Below are 6,095 nucleotides of genomic sequence, written 5' to 3' on the forward strand. Positions count from 1 at the left end.
GTACAAGAGAATATATTTTTATTTGGTTGCTAATGGGATTAACAGAAGCACGAGTGAAACCACCTTGTATATAACATGAAATCAACAAGGAAAAATTATAATAGCTTGTTTGTGTGTCGATGACATGTTGAATTTGGAATGACTAATTTGGGTTTGATGAAGTATTTTCTCAATATAGAAGTTGAGCAATCTATGAAAAAGGAATTTTCATTTGTCAAAGAAAGTATGCAAGATATGTAAAGAAAATGTTCTCGGTGATGAATTGCAAGCTAGCAGCCGCACACTTAGTAACAACTACTAAATATAGCATGATGAAGGATCAAGAGTTGATCCTACTTTGTTTAAGAGGCTTGTTGGTGGCCCTATGTATCTCATAGGGACAAGGCTAGATATAATGTTCACACTCTTTTTAATTTTGAGATCCCTGAAGCCTCCTAAAGACACACATTGGCAAATTGGTAAAGGAATTCTACAATATATTGCCGACACACCAAACTATGATATTATATATTCATGCATTAATGATGATTTTTTAGTTGGCTACCTTAATGGTAATTTTGCAAACAATATTGATGACACCAAAAATACATATGATTATGCATCTCATTTTATGCAGATCCGATTTCATGAACATCCAAGAAACAACCCATTATCACTATAAAAACAAAATATATGATGGCCACTTTAACAACTTGTGGCATTATTGGAATAAAAAGAATATTAGTTAATATTGAGTATCAAAATAACTTCTATATAATATGACAACAGTTCAGCTACTTTGTCAAAGAACATTGGATTCCACCGCAATCACATGGACATAAAATATCATTTTATTACAAAATTACTATGCTTTCGAAATTTTGTAAATCCAAAGACTGATTGGCAAATATGTTAACAAATCCATTGGCTAAAAACAATTTCTAATTTAAAAACAGAATTTGGAAAATCTCTTCGCAAATCCTTTGGCTAAAAACAATTTCGAGTTTAAAGACACAATTTAACAATCTCTTCACAAATCCATTGGCTAAAGACACTTTTGAATTTCAAGAATTGCATGTAGTAGTAAAAATTTAAGGGGAGTATTGGACTACAGTGTAATTTCTACCACCTGCCTGTGTAGAAATATCTAATGTGTTCGTTGCAGCTGTCATAAATTTTGATTGTGAATGAGCCGAGACTTCTAAATGAAGGCCCCACCGCCTTTCTTTGTTTTCCTATTTTTTTTAGAATGTTAAGAACAGAGATATAGTTGTAATTTACTCTGTATCTATTTCAGGGATTTGTGAAAATGATATCATAGAAGCTAAATCGCTATCGGGCACGCTAACTTTAACCGAAAAACGTGAGGATTCGTGACAATAGTATTATAGATGATATTGCGACTCCGATAAGCAGCTGGGATAATTAATGATGCTTGCACTTTCAAGCATTTAAGGTCCAATTACGCAAGGTGCAAAAGTATACGATACAAGTTTCAGATTAAATCAGAGAAAGATAGGAAAACTGAGACGGGATTAACATCCAGCATAGTTCCAACGGATTTAGGCTCAAATTTTATCGGAAAATATATGGAATAGTAACTCCGACCTCGACAGATAAAACAGGGGATTTGTGAAAATGGTATCATAGACTCTAATTCGCTATCGGGGACTCTGACATTCATCGGAAAAATGCGAGGATCTGTGTCAATAGCATCACTTGTTGCAATAAATTTTCTGGATCCATTCCATTTATGTTGATTGAAAGATAATGGTTCCCACGACCGTGGTTCATTATTAAGATTTCTGGGATTGTTAGTTTGTTGTGGGATTGTTAATTTGTTGTAATAGATTTTCTGGATCCATCTATTCACTTTGATTTGAAAATAGTGGTTTAGAACCACCACTTTGGTTCCTCATAGGATATAAAAGTATATCTTGTTATAGATTTTGTTTAGAGCATAAAAGTATACCTTGTTATAGATTTTTATTTTTTGGAGGGTATGAGAGAATGCAAACACAGAGTTGAACACAAACACACATGCTTGTTCATTCGATTACCAAAGAGGGCTTTTTATACACAATGGAGAAACTTCTCGATCACCTAGATTGTCAGTGGCGATGACTTCTTCAAGAAGCTAAATAAATCTCCAGAAGCTTCAAGACAGATGGGCATTCAATATGTTAGGTGTTGGAATCATTGTTTATCCAACACTCCCCTTTAATTCCAACCATATGACAAACACACAAAATACACTATAACACAATACATATGACTCAGACGTATTCTTAATTGACATGCCTGCTAGTCTAAGTCTCAGCTAGGCTTACAACATAATCTGGATTTTCTACAATACATAACTTCTACAAAACTCAAATTTTGCCTTCTCAATAGGTTTAGTGAATATGTCAACTACATTCTCATTTGTATTGCAATATATTAGGGCAATTTCTTTTGATTGGACCTTTTCTCTTACAAAATGATATTGTGTGTCTATATGCTTTGACCTTGCATGACATATAAGATTGTTCCCCAATTTGATGATGCTTTGATTATCACATTTGATCACTGTAGGTTCTTGTTGACATTCACCATAATCTTCAAATATTCTTCTGAGCCATATAACCTCACCGGTGGAACTACATAATGCTTTATACTCTGCTTCAGTTGAGGACAAGGACATTGTTGCCTATTTCTTATTGCTCCATGATATAGCTCCCAATCCTATATTGAAGACATATCCAGTGGTGGATTTCCTGTCATCTAGATTTCTGGCCTAGTCAGAATCATAATGACCTGTTAATTCAACATTACAAGCATTACTATATTCAATACCAAAATTGATAGTTCCCTTTAAATATTGAAGGACCCTTTTTGCAGCTATCCAATGGCTTTCATGAGGCTTAACTATGAACTGACTAAGTATGCTCATTGCATAAGTAATGTCTAGTCTAGTGGTAGTGAGATAATTCAAACTTCCCACTAATTGTCGATGCAATGTTCCATTCCCCTCTTTTGTTTCATCTTCATTTCTCAATTTGATACTTTGTTCCAATGGAGTACTCACTTCTTTACATCCATTCATATGAAATCTCTTTAGTACCTCATTTGTGTATTTTCTTTGTGTGATTAAGGTTCTTCCATCATCTCTCCATACTTCAAGACCTAGACAATAGTGCATCTGACCAAGATCCTTCATCTCAAATTCCTGTGATAACTTCATTTTAATATCTTTAATCAATTTATCAGTGTTCCCAGTTATTATTAAATCATCAACATATATAGAGAATAATACTATATCCCCATTTCTATCTGTCTTGATACACAAATCAGGATTATTTTAGTTATTGTTAAATCCTTGCTGAAAGAAGAATTTGTCGATTTTCTCATACGAAGATTTGGGTGCGCGTTTTATTCCATATAGGGCTTTTTTTTAACTTGTATACAAGATGTTCTTGTCCCTTCTTTACAAATATTTTTGGTTGAACAAGATAAATCTCCTCTTTTAACTCTCCAAAAGCTCATTTCACATCTAATTGATGTAGTTTCCAATCATATTTAGTTGCTAATGCTATCATTATTCTGATTGTATTCATTTTTGCAACTGGAGCAAAGGTATCTTCATAATCTATACCCTTTTTTGTGAATAACCTTTTGCAACCAATATTGCCTTATACTTGTCTATGCTGCCATCTACATTAAATTTTGTCTTGTACAACCATTTTGATCCTATAGGAACTTTATTTTCAGGTAATTTTGTTAATTCGCAAGTTTCATTTTTCATTATAGAGTCATATTCTTCTTTCATAGCTTCCATCCATTCTTTATGATTTTTTGTTAAAATTGGAAACCAGGGCAAAACTTCATGTGGGTCATCTTATTCATGGATAATAATATTTTTATTAGATTCCTCTCGTCGAGAGGTGTAGGATTGATATAAAGATCATCTGATTCCAATAAGTATTCATGGAGATATGAATTTATTTTGATTATGGAATTATTATCAAGCCAACCTACAACTCATGTAGGCTCAGAAGCCCAACAGCCACATCTATTCAAATACCAACGTTGTGTATAAATATAGGAGGACATTTTCTCATTTGGACTCACTCATCTCATCACATCTCTCTCTCTCTATTGTGCAAAAAAAGAGTCTCTTCTCTACTACACAGAAAAGGGTCTCTCTCTCACACATGTGAAGTCGGAAGCTGCTGAAATTGAAACTGCAACTGCAGAAGTAAAGTTTGACTAGTGTGGACTAGAATATCTCCTCATCTAAAGCTCCTCTGAAAGCCACAACTTTTGGTGGTGGAATCAAGTCAATCCGACGGATGGTTTGCAAAATATCAACTGCCCTAGTTTGAAGGAAGTTGTTGAAACTGAAGCTACAATTGCAGAAGTAAAGTTTGACCTGCGTGGACTAGAAGATCTCCTCATCTAAACTTCACTGTAGGTTCATCTGAACCTCCTCTGGAAGCCGCAACTTTTGGTGATGGAATCATGCCAATCCGACAGTCGGTTTGTGAGATATTGTCTGCCCTAGTTTGATGATGAAGCCGCTAATGCTGATGCTGTTGATATAGGGTTTGCTACTGCTGATATAAATCAGATTTATTGTACTATTTCTCTCTGCTGAATTATTGAAGATAAAAGAAGATTTGATCAAAGGGTTTCCCCACACATTGTGGGGTTTGTCCCTGGCTAGCCGCCACATCTTGTGTCTCTTGTCTTGGCTTGTTTTCTGTCGATCGTTTAATGTTCTATCTGCACTTTACTTTATGTACATGTGATTGCTAATCTGTGGAATATAATAAGAAAAAGAAGTAAATTGTTATAAGCATAGAACATACCATAACTTAACATGGTGTCAGAGCTAAGGTGAAGACAAAGCCCGAGCAAGAGCAAGAGAAATCACCGAAGGGAAGATTGGCAAGGCTATCCTAAAAGAACTATGGGGTCCTCAACACTCTTTCTTGTCGAAGACAAGCTCCGTGAAAAAGATGACTATCATGGATGGAAGATGTCTATCGATCTAACCCTAGAAGATCAAGGAGTGTTGGATGATGTAAGAAGCAATATTGTTGAGCCTCCATCAAATGCATCCGTTGCTGCATGGAACAAATGGAAAACCGGAGAAGTCAAAACAGAAGATCATCCGGGACTCTATCGACAAGCACTTGGTGGCCTATATCTTCAACCTGAACACCTCCAAGGAAATCTACGATAGACTGGTGAGTTTATTTAAATTTAATGATGCAAATCAAGTTTTGTTTCTTAGAAATAAGCTGAGGGAAATCAAGAAGGGTAAAGATGAGAGTATGCAAGCATACTTCTTAAGAATTACCGAGATCAAGAATGATCTCTGATCTATTGGGGAGACTATTACTGATAGAGACATGGCACTCACGACTCTTGGAGGATTGCCATCCGAATGGTACGTGCTCAGGACTACTCTTCTGAACAATCATGTAATTCCTGGTTTCGAGAAATTAATGGCTAGATGCATTCAAGAAGAAACAAGGGTAGAAGAGCAAGAAATGCCCATTCCTAAAGGTCCTCCTGCTACCTTTTCTTCTCATGCTAAGAAAAGAAATAATTCCGGGACTAAATCAAAAGGAAAGGCTGGACCTAAGGGTGGAAGAAAAGATGATGTTACATCTACGATAAAGCAGGTCACTATGCAAGGGAGTGCCCTAATAGAAAGTACTCACAACAGGACGATGATCAAAATCCATCTGATGGCAATCAAAGGAATGAAAAATTCAATAGCAAAGGTAAGAGGAGAGGTGGGAATCAAGGAAGAGGACAACCATTCAAGAAGGCTAGAAATTTCAGGATGTATTAAATGCACCTGACTTCCGAAAGAACCTGGTGTCCATCTCGGCAATGGAAGACAAAGGCTACAAGGTAACCTTCAGCGATGGCAAGGTACATGTATCAAAAAATAATGTTAAAGATGCCTTTACTCTTGGGTTTCATGTTGATTCATTATATCAGGTCAATGGAAGTCCGCTAGGTGTCATGTCATATGACACATCTCTTCAGTCCAAACTTTGGCATTGGAGATTTTCCCCCCTTCATTATAAAGCTCTACTTGGTGTAAGACAAATGGTGAC

The sequence above is a fragment of the Pinus tabuliformis genome, chromosome 7 (genome assembly GCF_031772625.1).
Source record: "Pinus tabuliformis cultivar Carrire ecotype Pingquan chromosome 7, CPIR1, whole genome shotgun sequence".
NCBI classification, from domain to species: Eukaryota; Viridiplantae; Streptophyta; class Pinopsida; order Pinales; family Pinaceae; genus Pinus; species Pinus tabuliformis.